Source organism: Pelmatolapia mariae, linkage group LG3_W (assembly GCF_036321145.2).
Source record: "Pelmatolapia mariae isolate MD_Pm_ZW linkage group LG3_W, Pm_UMD_F_2, whole genome shotgun sequence".
In the NCBI taxonomy this organism is placed as follows: domain Eukaryota; kingdom Metazoa; phylum Chordata; class Actinopteri; order Cichliformes; family Cichlidae; genus Pelmatolapia; species Pelmatolapia mariae.
Window position 1 is genome coordinate 4,312,096 of NC_086229.1, and position 15,053 is coordinate 4,327,148.

The window sequence follows — 15,053 nt, forward strand, 5'->3', positions numbered from 1 at the left end:
TGCAAACAAGAAAAATCTACAGCTTTTTGGTCAGAGGTGGTTTTGTGATTTAAGCCGGGTAGATTTATGTTTTGACGCTGCCTGCTTCATCTCTGCGACTGGCTGCTGAGTGATATTTACACCCTGGCTGGATTACAAACTTTAACCACGTGCTGCACTTTGGCCCAGTGTTGATACCTCTTGTTAGTATAACGACCTCTTCTTGGCTTAATGTATGATGATGGATAAATGAAATATACAAAGAAAATTTAACTATATTACAAAAGGACATCTATCTTGGTAACATCAAATGGCCGGAGCATAACTTGTCAACTAGTCCAAAAATAAGTTATACGGTAACAGTCAAAGACACGCCTTCTCATGCAGGGCTCTAGAGTGCGACCAATTTGGTCGCAAATGCGACCAAATTTTTCAATGGTGCGACTAAAAAAAATCTTAGGTCGCACCGGTGCGACCAACCGTTCAAGAAACCAAAAAAAAAAAAAAATACTCCGCAACTCTGAAACTCTCCGTGTGGTCAACCGCAGACACACATTATGCCCCTATCGTGGTCTAAACCAATCACAGATAGTCAGGGGCGGGACCTCTCTGATTGGTCGTGGTTCAGATATTCATGTGGTCCGTGTGTACGTTTGAAAGTGCAGGGCGGGCGGAGAGAGAGAGGTGAGTAGCTTGAATCAAGCGATATCGATTCATTAAATCCTGAATCTAATTTTAAATATAAATGTATTTTACCAGAAACGCCAGAATCTCAGGTTAAAGCTCACAAAACGATTTCAACAACCACCAAACAGCAAATGAGAGCAGGGTTAATGGACTCCACACAAAGACGTAAACACAGAGCAGACCCGACACATCAGAATCAACTTTCTCTTTCTCGGCTTTCTCACCCGACGGCCCGTATACGGACATGGCATCGCGGCTGAAAGCCGACAGCTCACTGATTCTGATGCGTTGGGTCCGCACTGCGTTTACGTCTTTTTTGCGCTAGATTCTGAGCTGCAGGTTTTGTCTCTCTCCAACCAAAATTCACTGAACCAGCAGCAAAAGAATCAACAAACTACGCTTCACATTTGATAAACATCGTCATGAATTCCCTCTTACTTTTGCTATTTTGCCTCCACCACAACAAAAATCACACTTCATGCACAGCTCTCTCTCTCTCTCTGTGTATTTCAAGGACAGTTTTCCATCTCAAATCCTGGTAAATGCACTGCCCAAGTGTCCCCTCTCCCCACTGCCTTTCAACGGCAGGCAGCAGCAAACAGGTCGTCAGAGGAGGCCGAGATGATGATTAAGTTTAACGCTGTCTACAATATTGCCAAAGAGTGCCAAAGCACTTTAAGCACAAGCTTGTTAGTTAATCATTTACAAATCAATATTGTCTGTGTGGACAGCATATAACCGTTATTGTTAGCACAACATTAACAGCAAGCTACAATGACGAGTAACAAAAACAAAACAGTAAAAAGGTTTTAATGAAAATATTTTACCTTTTCCAGCAGTCCCAGAATCCAGAGCTTCAAAGACCAGCAGGTACTGAAGACTGTTATCCGCTTCGCTGTCACCGTCCGTGAGAAAGTGTTTTTTCCCTTAGAAAGTTCAAGGCCTGCCGCTCGCGCAATCTGTCTGCGCATGCGCATCCCAATGACTGACCCCCTCCGTCCGCTCCCGGGAGGTTGCCATAACGTGTTCTAACGTCACTCTTCCCCCCCCCCCCCCCCTTGGCTCGAAAGAAATATTAATAAATTGCTCAGTGTACTCAAGTACTCAGATCATTTACCTCAGCAGTGTGCTTTGTCCAAACTAAGTAAGTGTGTTGGTAATGAACACATTGACATTCTGTTGTGCAATTGTTATTTACTTGTATTTTATAATTTGACTTTACATACTGCTGTCATGGTCCTGGGCCATGTTGGCCCAGTATTCTTAGTTTTCGTGTGTTTTGTATTTTGTTCTTTATTTATGCCTTGGTTCCTAGGTGGTTCTGTTAAGATGTTCCTTATTTGATTACCCCCTGTGTGCCCCTTTGTTTATCTGTGAGCTCTCATTTCCCCTCCTTGTGTTTTATTCCATGTTTTCCCCAGCCCGTTATGTCCGTGCCCCCCCCGTGCTCTCTCTCCTCCTGTCTGAACCTCTGTACTTCCTGTTTTACTTTGACAGTCTCTCGTCAGTATGCATCATGTTGTGTTCACTCCTGCCCTGTCTCATTACCATTATCTGTGTCAGCTGTGTTCCCCGTGTGCTCCCACTTCCCTCGTTAACCCTCTGTGTATTTATGTCCGCGTCTCCCTCAGTTCTGTGTCGCGTTCTCCCTCATGACTGTGTGCCCCTCCGTGTGTTTCCTCGTGAGTCAGTTCCTTTAGAACTTCCCAGTTTAGTTTCATATTATTTTGTATCGCCTTTATCTTCTGTCAGCAATAAAGCTGTATTTTGAGTTCAGTCCTGTTTTCCCGTGAGTTTGCGTTTGGGTCCTCATCCTGCCTGCACACAGCCGCACTATGACAACTGCTGGGTGGTTTGTAAAGTTTACAATAACTAGTATTATCATTATGCTATATTTTCTAATATACATAATAATCTCAAAAGTAATGCCTTGAAGCAGAAAATAATAATACTTTATTAAAATTTAAGACTAAAGTACAGTATTTGAATGTGTGTATTGTGTCTACTGTTTGTTAACTCATCATATTCACCATATTCAATTTATTATTCTTAATAATAAATTCCATATTCTATTACCACATTATTTGTGATCAGTGGGTTTGCGGGGTTAGGGGTGTGGGGGGTAGGGTCTTTAGGCTTTGGCCCCCACCCCTGTCACCAGTATATTTTTAAGCAAGTATTTCTAACTTTTATTTGAATATTCAGTTTCCTACCATCTGCTCTTAAAGGATAATCACCAGGTAACCCGCCCGCCCCCTTCGCACACACATGCACACAAACAAAACACACAGTATAATTCACACCCTCATTATAGTGAATAAATATTTATGCCATTTTACACCATCAAACTTAGATAGCTCAGGATGAAGAACCTTTTGCTCTTTAAAGAACCATTTGTAATAGCTGAAGAACCATCCACAAAATAAAAAGGTTCTTTGATGTATGATGGTTCTCTAAAGAACCATGAAGACATCTGAAGAACCATTTAAGAACCATAATTTTTCTGAGAGCAGGGTTTCTGGGGGACAATGGGAACCATAAGACCGGCTGCTTTTTTCTGACTTGGCTTGGTGAGTTGGCGCACTGAGCATAAAGTCACATAGCGTTTCACATCAGCAGCCATTTTGGGCCAGAAAAACCTAAAGTGCAGTCTAGCCAATGTCTTAGAAACACCCAAGTAACCTGCTGTGGGGTGGTCCTGGTAATAGTCAAGGTGCAAGGTGCCTCTCATGGAAGTAGGGGCAAACAGTTTCAGCTCTTTCAAAGGGTGCAGAGCACATGTAGACCTGGGTTCTCTGGAGTCATACACAACATACGGCAACAAGGTGGCACTATCTGAGCTGTTCAGAGAGTCTGCTTCAATGTCTCTGAGGAGAGGACCTGTGACATGATCATCTAACTGCAGCTGTCTCAATTGTGAACGGTCAGCCAGAATGACGGGGGGCAGAGTACGAATGTCCAGACTGCCTATGACAGCGTGTTCTGGATTGCAGGACAGCACATCTGGCAACTTGTTATGTACAGCAGGTTTGTGTACTATTGTGAAATGAAAGTCCTGCAGGCAAAGTGACCAGCGGGCAAGTCGGCCTGTTGGGCTTTGACGAGACATGAACCACCGGAGACTGTTGTGGTCAGTGAAGATAGTAACATGAACACCTTCAACAAATGGCCGAAAGTGTCCCAGGGCCCACAGCAAGGCACTCTTTACCTGCCTGATTTTGTATTCAATGTCTTTAGTGATGTTGTGTGTTTGAAGATGTTCAGGAGCTTTAGACTGACTTCAGATCAGTCAAGCGATGAAGCTCTTTGTTGTGTTTAACAGAGGTCAGCTGGATCTGTTCAGTGTGACACTCATACTTCACACTGTGTTCTTTCCATCAGAGGAACATTTAAACTTCACTCACACCTCAACCTGAGCTCAGAAGGAAGACGTTCACATCAGCTGGATGAACATTTGTAAAATGAAGCTTCTTAAAACCAAATGTGACTTCAGTGGGTCTGAGTTTGTGTGGCCATCAGCTGGCCTTGACCTGTCTACATGACTGCTGTTCCATCGCCAGGGTTTGGTCAGGTGACCTCACAGAGACCAAACAATGAACGTTTCAATTCCCTGCACACACTCAGTCACACCCTCCCCACTCTGCTCGCTCTGCTCCGCCTCAAGATCCCATCCTCAGCCCGGCAGTAATTATTCATTTTTTATCTACTACAGTCTGTGCAGCCCCTATACATTTATTTATCAATCACATCTAGCTTGGTAATGTTATAGCAGCCTTCATGTCAAACATTATGTGAACAGTCATGTTTCTTGGCCACCTGGTGTGCCGCAGTAGTGGTTTGACATTAATGTATATGGGGTCAAATTGACCTAATTGGCCCTTAAGAAACTCTTCTGGTTCTGCTGGAGGTGGGAGTTGAAGATGTCATGGAATGTGGCCTTTGCTAGACATTCCCAGCACAACCTCACTATCTGTTCAGGTGCACCAGGCCTGCTCAGCATCCTCCACTACCACCTGATCCAACTCACCACCAAGTGGTCACCAGTTGACGGCTCAGCTCTTGTCTTCACTTGAATGTTGAAGACATACAGCTGCACATCTGGTGACACCATTACAAAATTATGGCTGTGCATTTGTGACCTGGGGTGTCCTAGTGCCATGTGCACTTTTGGACATGGTGTTCATTATAGACAAACTGTGATTGTGTGCACAAAAGTCCAATAACAGACTATCACTCAGGTTTAGATCAGGCCAGCCATGTAACACATTTACTTTTAAAAATGATTTGACACATCACTGTAAAAAACAAAACAAATATACAGTTTATGCACTTGGTATTTAAAATCGATGTATGGTTTGTTCTGACAGCACAAACTGTCTCAAGTTGTAGAAACTCCTATTAGTGGAATTTATACCTGATATTTGGGAGTGCAGCCTTTTCTAAAGCCATACAAATATCCAGTAGTATTAATTCATTCTTATTAAAAAGCTGCCATGACAGCCATTATTTCTGACCCTGTAAACTGGCCTCAGCCATAAACCTGTCACAATGACTGTAATGTAGATGGATGATAACTACAAAGATCTAGCCAGTTTTGTCTAATAAAAGATTAAATGCTATGTTGACATATTATAGATGTTATATGATGTTATAATATACAGACTGTGAGCTGCTGTTAGAGTCTCTGCTGGAAATAAATGAGTGAAGGACTCACCGAGCAGGAGGAGCAGAGGGGTGGCTGCCGGCTTCATGGTGTCTGGATGTAGACTGAGCACGTTTGGTCTGAGCTGTGGAGAGATGCCCGGCTTCATCACTTCCTGTTCTCACGTCAGCGTGCTGCTGTATGTCCTGCTCACAAAGGTCCTTCATGAAGTGTCCCAGCTGTCCTTCTCAGTCCATCACAGCTCAATGTTTGAAAGCAGCAGCTCAGAGAGCACAGGCTGACTGTGCTCACTATGGGGTCACTGACATGTTGGTCCCACAGCATTCACTATAGTTTTATTTATACAGCATCAAATCACAACAACTGTTGCCTTTATACTGTAAGGTAAAGACCCTACCAGAGCAAACCCAACAATCATATGACCCTCTATGATCAGTCACTCTGTGATTAATTTAGTTGTTGGAGCGAGTCCATGAGGAAGAGGCAGAAAGACAACAGGACATCCTCCTGTACTCGCTGCTCTGCAGCTCAGTAACATTAATGATGTTAAACAGCGGGAGGTTTGAATAAAAAACAACAGCATGATGTTTTGGTCACAAATACATGACGTAGTAAGTAATCATCATCTTTGCTTCTGTTTCTGATATAAACTGTGCTGTTAAAGGTTTTAATGGTCCTGAATTTAAAGAGTGCAGACTGCAGCAGATCCTCTCTCTGATCACCAGGAGAATAAAAACTAGGAGACGACTTCAACACGATTCATCTGCACCTTTAAACAACTTCCTCATAATAAAACAATTAATGAAGAATGTATGATTGTATGATTATAATCAGATGATCTTGTAAAACTTTACCATGTGTCTTATGTAGAGATTAAATTTGTTGTGCAGACGATAAAACAGCAGGAGTTTTGTCTTGTACAGTTTGTCACTTTAGGTGTGAACAAGCTGTTTTCACACCATTTAAAGCAGAAGTCAAACTGCAGATAAGATCAGCTCACCTCTGTGCTGTGGTTAAAACAAGCTGCTCCTGTCTTCATGCACAGAACATGACCCAGACCTGTGTTTATGCAGCAGCAGCAGGCCACAGCATCACCACATCAAAGTCCCACACCCAACAACCAGAATACAACACAGTATGACACAGACAGGCTGGGTCATCAGAGTTAATGTCATGGTCCTCAGGTGTCCTCAGGTGTCCTTTTGTGTTTTGGTTGATTAATATTCTTTGATTTATTGCGATTCATGGTTCTGCTTCTCTTGGTTATGCTTTGGTAGTTTCTAGTCCCTCGCTTTCTGTTACTGTCTCCCCAGTCGGCTATGTTCCCATGTCTGTTTCTTCCCTGGTCGCAGTTTCAAGCCCACGTCTTAGTGCATGTCTTATGGTTCCTGTTTTATTTTGATATGTTTCCATGCTGTTTCTCATACCTTAGCCTCTGTGTATTTAGTCCTCTGTCTTCCTCTGCCTGTTGCCGTGTTGTCCTATGTTGCTGCGTGTGGTTTCCTGTGTTCCCTGGGTTTCCTCACACCTGGTTTCTTGTTCCTAGTTTCCCAGTTTCTTCGGCCATTTCTCAATTCTCAAGTACGCAAGTCCTTACTCGCGTTCTCGCTAGTCTGGACTTAGTCTGGACGAAGTTCGCACAGGAGTCCGGACTTCCCAAGAATGCAGCGTGATCATTCTACAGGGTGGGCCATTTATATGGATACACTGTAATAACATGGGAATGGTCCTGTTTGTGGCACATTAGTATATGTGAGGGGGCAAACTCCTCAAGATGGGTGGTGACCATGGTGGCCATTTAGAAGTCGGCCATCTTGGATACAACTTTTGTTTTTTCAATAGGAAGAGGGCCATGTGACACATCAAACTTATTGTTAATGTCACAAGAAAAACAATGGTGTGCTTGGTTTCAACGTAACTTTATTCTTTCATGAGTTATTTATAAGTTTCTCTTTGTTCACAGCCATTGACATGTCGAAGAGGTTAACACGTGAGGAGCAGATCGAAATTGTGTTGATATCTGATGAACGCAGTAACCGGGTCATTGCAGCAGATTTCAATGCAAGACACCCTACGAGACCACCCATCTCCCGTGCTACAGTTAGCAAACTGCTTGCTAAGTTTCGTGAAACTGGTTCAGTGTTGGATTTGCCAAAATGTGGACACAAGAAAACTGTCACTAATGAAGAAACATCAGTGGCTGTCCTAGCTTCATTCAGCAACACAGCGTAGCACTCGCCGCATGTCACTGGAGAGTGGCATTAGTCGAACATCCCTTCGGCGGATATTAGCTACTCACAAATGGCACTCTTACAAACTCCAGCTACTGCAGCATCTCAACGAGGATGACCCAGATCGGCGCACAGAATTTGCAGAATGGGCAAAACAAAAATTGGAACAGGACCCTCACTTCACGCAGAAGATTTTGTTCAGTGATGAGGCAAACTTTTATGTGAATGGTGAAGTTAACAAACAAAACCACCGCTATTGGTCTGACACTAACCCACATTGGATGGATCCCTCCAAGACTGTTGGACCAACAAAAGTGATGGTTTGGTGTGGTATATGGGGTACAATGATAGTGGGTCCATTCTTCATCAATGGAAACCTCAAGGCCACTGGATATTTGAAATTGCTACATGATGATGTGTTTCCTCTTTATGCACTGAAGCTGGCACGTTCCCTGAGGTTTTCCAGGAAGATGGTGCACCACCACATTATGGGTACCAGGTCCGAGCATTCCTAGATGAACAGTTTCCTGGAAAGTGGATTGGTCGTCGTGGGCCAGTTGAATGGCCCCCAAGGTCTCCAGATCTGACCCCCTTAGACTTTTATCTTTGGGATCATCTGAAGACAATTGTCTATGGTGTGAAAATACGAGATGTGCAGCACCTGAAACTACGGATACTGGATGCCTGTGCTGGCATTTCTCCTGCGGTGTTGCTATCAGTGTGTGAAGAGTGGGAGAAGAGGGTTGCATTGACAATCAAACAATTCAATTCAATTCAACTCAATTTTATTTATAGCGCCAAATCACAACAAAAGTTGCCTCAAGACGCTTTATATTGTACAGTAGATACAGAGAAAAGCCCAACAATCATTTGACCCCCTATGAGCAAACACTTCACGGTCACCTGGTCCAGCCCTAACTATACGCTTTAGCAAAAAGGAAAGTTTGAAGCCTAATCTTGAAAGCAGAGATAGTATCTGTCTCACGAATCCAAACTGGAAGCTGGTTCCACAGAAGAGGGGCCTGAAAACTGAAGGCTCTGCCTCCCATTCTACTTTTAAATACTCTAGGGACAACAAGTAAGCCTGCAGTGTGAGAGCGAAGTGCTCTAATAGGGTGATATGGTACTACAAGGGGGGGGGGAAGAGATTAAACTCTTAAAGTAAGTACTGAATGTTATGTCACTTATTTATGTGCAAATGTTTAATAATGAAGAACATTAAAATATTACTGTGCGTCACATTTCGGCAAAGTTATGTGACATTAGTGATGTTTGTACTTTCAGCAGTAACTTGGTTTTAAAACCTTTACTTTAAAATATACGCCGTTCAATAGTCGACCTTAATCTCACAGAGAATGTGATGATTTTATGGGTAATTAAAGTCAGTCATATATCCACAAACACAACAAGCTGAAAGTCAGTGATGCTGCTCGGTTTGCAGTCCTGAATATCACGGCACAAGCAGGATTCACTGCACTGTTAATGTTAGCTATGTTATATTGCTGCCTCTGTTCGGTGGTGTCGAGCCAAACGGACTTTAACGTGTGTTTGAACGAGCTGACGGTTCACTCGTTAAGCTGAAAGAAAGATGCTTTAATCACAGGAGTCACACATGTGTCCACTGGACCATCTGGGAACTCTTCTTGTTTAGCACTCGTAATAACACAAACACTAAATCCTACTTCTCTTGTGCTGTTTTGTAGCAGTGTATACACCTGAGACTGTCACCTGTCTGTCTGTCCTGCACTCTCTCTCTGTTTCTTTCTCTCTGATTGTGGAATAAAAGTATGAACATGTATTTATAAGTTACACTTGTGTTTGAATCCTGCAGCTTATCACACATTTGATTTCCATGTGTGACAACTGCAAGTGTCCAGAGTGAGGACAGACTGAGGGACCCACTGCTGCACATCATCTGTGAGGCTTTGCACCCCTGATGATCCACCAGGACAAACTCAGCAGTGTGTGAGGAAGAGGAGGAGGAAGAGCCAGCAGCAGCTGACAGATGGAGAGAATAGACAGACTGTTCCCTGTTTGTGAAGGACTGCTAGGAAAGTTTAAAATAACTAATTATCTGTCCTGAATCAGACTTATTAGGTAATGTTCACATAATTTTATCATTCCAGTGTTTTCAGTGTGGGAGAAAGTACTCAGGGCCTTCAAGTTACACACTATGAAAGGCAGCAACAAGTTTAATATTCAGAAACCTAAAGTATGTATCAGCAGCAGAATGGAGCTAAAAATAAATGTTTGTTTCAGTTCTATGAAGCTTTGAGTATTTTGGATTAGTAGTACTGCTGTGTTTGTTGCATCATATCGCTGTAATTGTTTATATGCTTTATATATTCTGAGGTAAGTTGATCTATAGTGTTACATCATATTCTATAAGGATGTTATGTGTTTGTTTACTTTCTGCCCAGTTTGACCCATTTAGCAGAAGTCAGCCTGTTTAAGGCTCTGATATCTATTCTGTATGACTTAAAGCAGTTATGACATGGTCTGATTTTCTCACCCAATAAAGGAATATTTAATATATCAGTCTGATCTTCATTCTATCAGAAACAGTTTTCACAGCTCGTACATTTTCCTTTTTATACATATATGTAAGCATTAAGCCAAATTTAGTAATGCCAACATCTTAAAAGAACAATATTTGTCTCTTATATATAATACATCTATATATACACTGTCAAAGATACTTGTCTTTGAGTGAAGATTTAAGGTGATAGGAAATATAAATAAATGCAGCTTGAATCTTTACTGAAGCTCAGTATTTGACAGTTCAAGTTCACTGCTGTAATAAATAATAATGAGTAATATAATAGTAACTTTAATATTGGCCATATTATATTTTCATTACCAAAGTGAGATGACTTTAGTCTCATGAGCAACATTAGCTGATTGTTATTTACTAACTAATCTTAAATGACTGTTCAGTACAGAAATGAAGGCCAACAATCATGTTTTACAGTCCTGTGGTCTCAGCCTCAGATACTCAACTAATCAAACAAAGATCATATAAAAACAAACAGATGAACAAAAGATTTTCTCCTTCATTTCTGTCAAACAATGCTGTATGAAACGTTTCCAGCGGTTGGTTGCTAGGCAACCTGGGCAGCGCGATGGAGGCGATACCATCCCATTTCACAAGCTTACAACCCTCGCACCTAAGGCCTTCTCGATCTTCGAGGACACGGCCCACGTTGACCGTGAAGGGCGTGGGATACAGCCACTTACTCACCCCCTCCCTCCCGGATCACAGCTTCTTCTTCTTCTTCTTCTTCTTCTTCTTCTTCTCCTTCTTGGTTGGCAACCAATGTTAAGGAGCATTACCGCCCCCTGGCTCACAGCTCAGTGGACATTTCAATGACAAAATTTGTATTTGACACATTTGAGGAAAATACAAATAAAATAAAATAAAAATAAATAAAATAAATGTTCCCTTTGGAAATCTTATTTTTTTGCTCCTTTTTGCTCTTTAAAATATTTGTTTTTTCTTTTTCAGTCACTCATCTTAGCAGTAGGATTTACATGAAAAGAGAAACAAATTAAGTTTGAGTGAAAATGTACATTTTTTGCACTCTCTGGTCAACTGACTCAGTGACTCAAATGACTCAAAAAACCCGATTCACTTTGGTGAGTGACTCATTCAAACTCGATTCAGGAAAAAGAATCAAATTTACCATCACTATTTTTCTGTGCTTTCTCTCCCTCTCTTTGGTCATCTGACCCATTGTCATCTCCTCCTTTCTCTTGCCCAAGCTCTACACCTCTTCTGTCACCACCTTCACTCTCTTCTGCACCTCCTCTGTCGCCTCCTCTCTCTCCTCATCTCTCCTTCCTTGTGTCCCTCTTCGATCATCTGCTCTGCAAACCTGTTGAACCTGATATAAAAAAGCTCAGTTATTGTTTAAATGGTCTGACAGAGAATGCATGTTCCCTTACCAAGAAGTTGGAACGCATTTGATAAACTTTTTTCCTTTCCTGGGTATAATTAGCAATTTCCTTGTTATAACACCTTGAAATGTGCCTACATCTGAGGAATTCAATTCAATTCAGTTTTATCTATCTATCCATCCATCCATTCGCTTCCGCTTATCCTTTTCAGGGTTGCGGGGGGTACAGATACAGAGAAAAACCCAACAATCATATGACCCCCTATGAGCAAGCACTTTGGCGACAGTGGGAAGGAAAAACTCCCTTTTAACAGGAAGAAACCTCTGGCAGAACCAGGCTCAGGGAGGGGCGGGGCCATCTGCTGCGACCGGTTGGGGTGAGAGAAGGAAAACAGGATAAAGACATGCTGTGGAAGAGACAGAGGTTAATAACAGCCTACGTCTATTGCAGCACAACTAAGGGAGGATTCAGGGTCACCTGGTCCAGCCCTAACTATATGCTTTAGCAAAAAGGAAAGTTTGAAGCCTAATCTTGAAAGTAGAGATAGTGTCTGCCTCCTGAATCCAAACTGGAAGCTGGTTCCAGAGAAGAGGGGCCTGAAAACTGAAGGCTCTCCCTCCCATTCTACTTTTAAATACTCTAGGGACAGCAAGTAGGCCTGCAGAGTGAGAGCAAAGTGCTCTAATAGGGTGATATGGTACTACAAGGTCATTAAGATAAGATGGGGCCTGATTATTTAAGACCTTGTATGTGAGGAGCAGGATTTTGAATTCAATTCTGGATTTAACAGGAAGCCAACGAAGGGAAGCCAGAACAGGAGAAATCTGCTCTCTCTTTCTAGTCCCTGTCAGGACTCTTGCTGCAGCATTTTGGATTAACTGAAGACTTTTCAGGGAGTTTTTTGGACATCCTGATAATAACAAATTGCAGTCGTCCAGCCTGGAAGTGATAAATGCATGAACTAGTTTTTCAGGATATTTCTAATTTTAGAGATGTTGCGCAAATGGAAGAAAGCAGTCTTACATACTTGTTTAATATGTGCGTTGAAGGACATGTCCTGGTCAAAAATGACTCCAAGGTTCCTCACAGTGTTACTGGAGGCCAAGGTAATGCCATCCAGAGTAAGAATCTGGTTAGATACCATATTTCTAAGATTTTCAGGGCCGAGTACAATAACCTCAGTTTGATCTGAATTAAGAAGCAGAAAGCTAGCGGCCATCCAGGTCTTTATGTCTTTAAGACATTCCTGCAGTTTAACTAATTGGTGTGTGTTATCTGGCTTCATGGACAGATAGAGCTGGGTGTCATCAGCATAGCAGTGAAAATGTATACTATGTCGTCTAATGATGCTGCCTAGGAGAAGCATGTATAATGTAAACAGAATTGGTCCTAGCACTGAACCCTGTGGAACACCATAATTGACCCGAGTGTGTGAAGAGGACTCTCCATTTACGTCTGTGAAGGTTCTCAGTCATCCAGGTCATCGTAGTCAAAGGAGTTTGCAAAGAAAAGCGTCTGGACTTCTTTAAGTTTTTTCCTTTCCTGGGACTTCTCAATTTTGCCATTTCTCCGCAACAGTTGCCCATAGTGGACCTCATCACAGCCACAGAAACCGCCATACGGATTAACAAATTATCTCAGACAGAAGCAGAGCAAATCAGGATGAAAGTCTCAGCCACCCTCTCCAGTGCGAAAGTCCCTCCGTCTAACCTTACATTACAAGAAAAGAAGGCCGTCGCTTCCCTGAGCAAAGACCACAACATCACTATATTACCAGCGGATAAGGGAAGGTGCACCGTGGTCCTAAACACAACAGATTACCACACAAAGATCACTACTCTCCTCAGTGACAACAACACCTACGAAGCTTTAAAGCGAGACCCCACAAGCAGCTACAAAAAGAAAGTTATAGCTTGCCTTCAAGACCTTGAAAAGGACAAAATCATTGACCGCATTACATATCACCGCCTTTATCCAGGGGATGCCATACCCTGCATTTATGGACTTCCTAAAATCCACAAGGAAGGTGTCCCACTCAGACCCATAGTCAGTAGCATAAACTCAGCCACTTATAACATTGCGAAACACCTTGCTACCATCCTTGCACCCCTCGTGGGGAACACCCCACACCACATCAAGAACTCCTCCGACTTCACCGACAAGGTCCAGAAACTTACCCTGGATCCAGATGAAACCATGGTGTTCTTTGATGTAGTCTCTCTCTTCACTTGCATACCCACCACGGAGGCAGTGGAGACTGTCAGAAAACGACTACAAGAAGACAGCTCCTTGGAAGACAGGACCAACTTCACACCCGATCAGATCTGCACACTGTTAGACCTCTGCCTTACCACAACATACTTCAAATACAACGAAGGTTTCTACAGACAAAAACATGGCTGTGCCATGGGCTCCCCCGTGTCACCTATTGTAGCCAACCTTTACATGGAGGAAGTGGAAAGGAAGGCTCTTGGCTCTTTCAAAGGAAGAGTACCCAGCCACTGGTACAGATATGTAGACGACACCTGGGTCAAAATCAAGACACAAGAAGTGGAATCCTTCACTGCGCACATTAACGCCGTGGATAAAAACATCAAGTTCACCAGGGAAGACACAAAGGATAACTGTTTGCCTTTCCTGGACTGCGCCGTGCACATTGAAGAGAATGGCAACCTCAACATCGAAGTTTACCGGAAGCCCACACACACGGACCAGTACCTCCTCTTTGACTCCCATCACCCTCTGGAACACAAACTTGGAGTAATCAGGACCCTACACCACCGGGCAGAACATGTTCCCTCTAAGTCTGAAGGAAAAAAGAAGGAACACACACATGTAAAGGAAGCACTCAAAACATGCGGTTATCCTAACTGGGCGTTCATAAAGTCAGCAAAGAGGCACAGAAAAGAAGATCAGACACCAGCGAGGGAGGATAAGAAAGACAGACGCAACAACGTTGTCATCCCCTATGTAGCCGGTGTATCAGAGAAACTCAGGAGAGTTTTCTCCAAGCACGACATCCCAGTGTACTTCAGACCCAGCAACACACTCAGACAGAAACTGGTTCACCCTAAAGACAAAACTCCAAAACACAAACTTAACAATGTGGTGTATGCTGTACAGTGCAGCGAGGAATGCCCAGACCTCTACATCGGAGAGACCAAACAGCCGCTTCACAAGCGCATGGCACAACATAGAAGAGCCACCTCCACAGGACAAGACTCAGCAGTCCATCTGCATCTAAAGGTCAAAGGTCACTCCTTCGAGGATGCCAAAGTTCACATTTTGGACAGAGAAGACAGATGGTTTGAAAGAGGAGTGAAAGAGGCCATCTATGTCCACTGTGAGTGACCATCTTTGAACAGAGGCGGTGGTTTACGACACCAACTGTCTGCCATCTATAATCCAGTTTTGAGTTCCCTCCCCAGACGCCTTAACGCCCACTCACATCCTGGACCATCTGACCTCAGGAAATCACATGACAAGGTGGGGCCAGGTTTCACAATGAGCTCACCCGAAACCCTGGCTGATTAGGTCCCACACCCGCTTTCACACCTTGGCTCATGTGATTAGAGGATCATCAGGGGGTCCTTTGT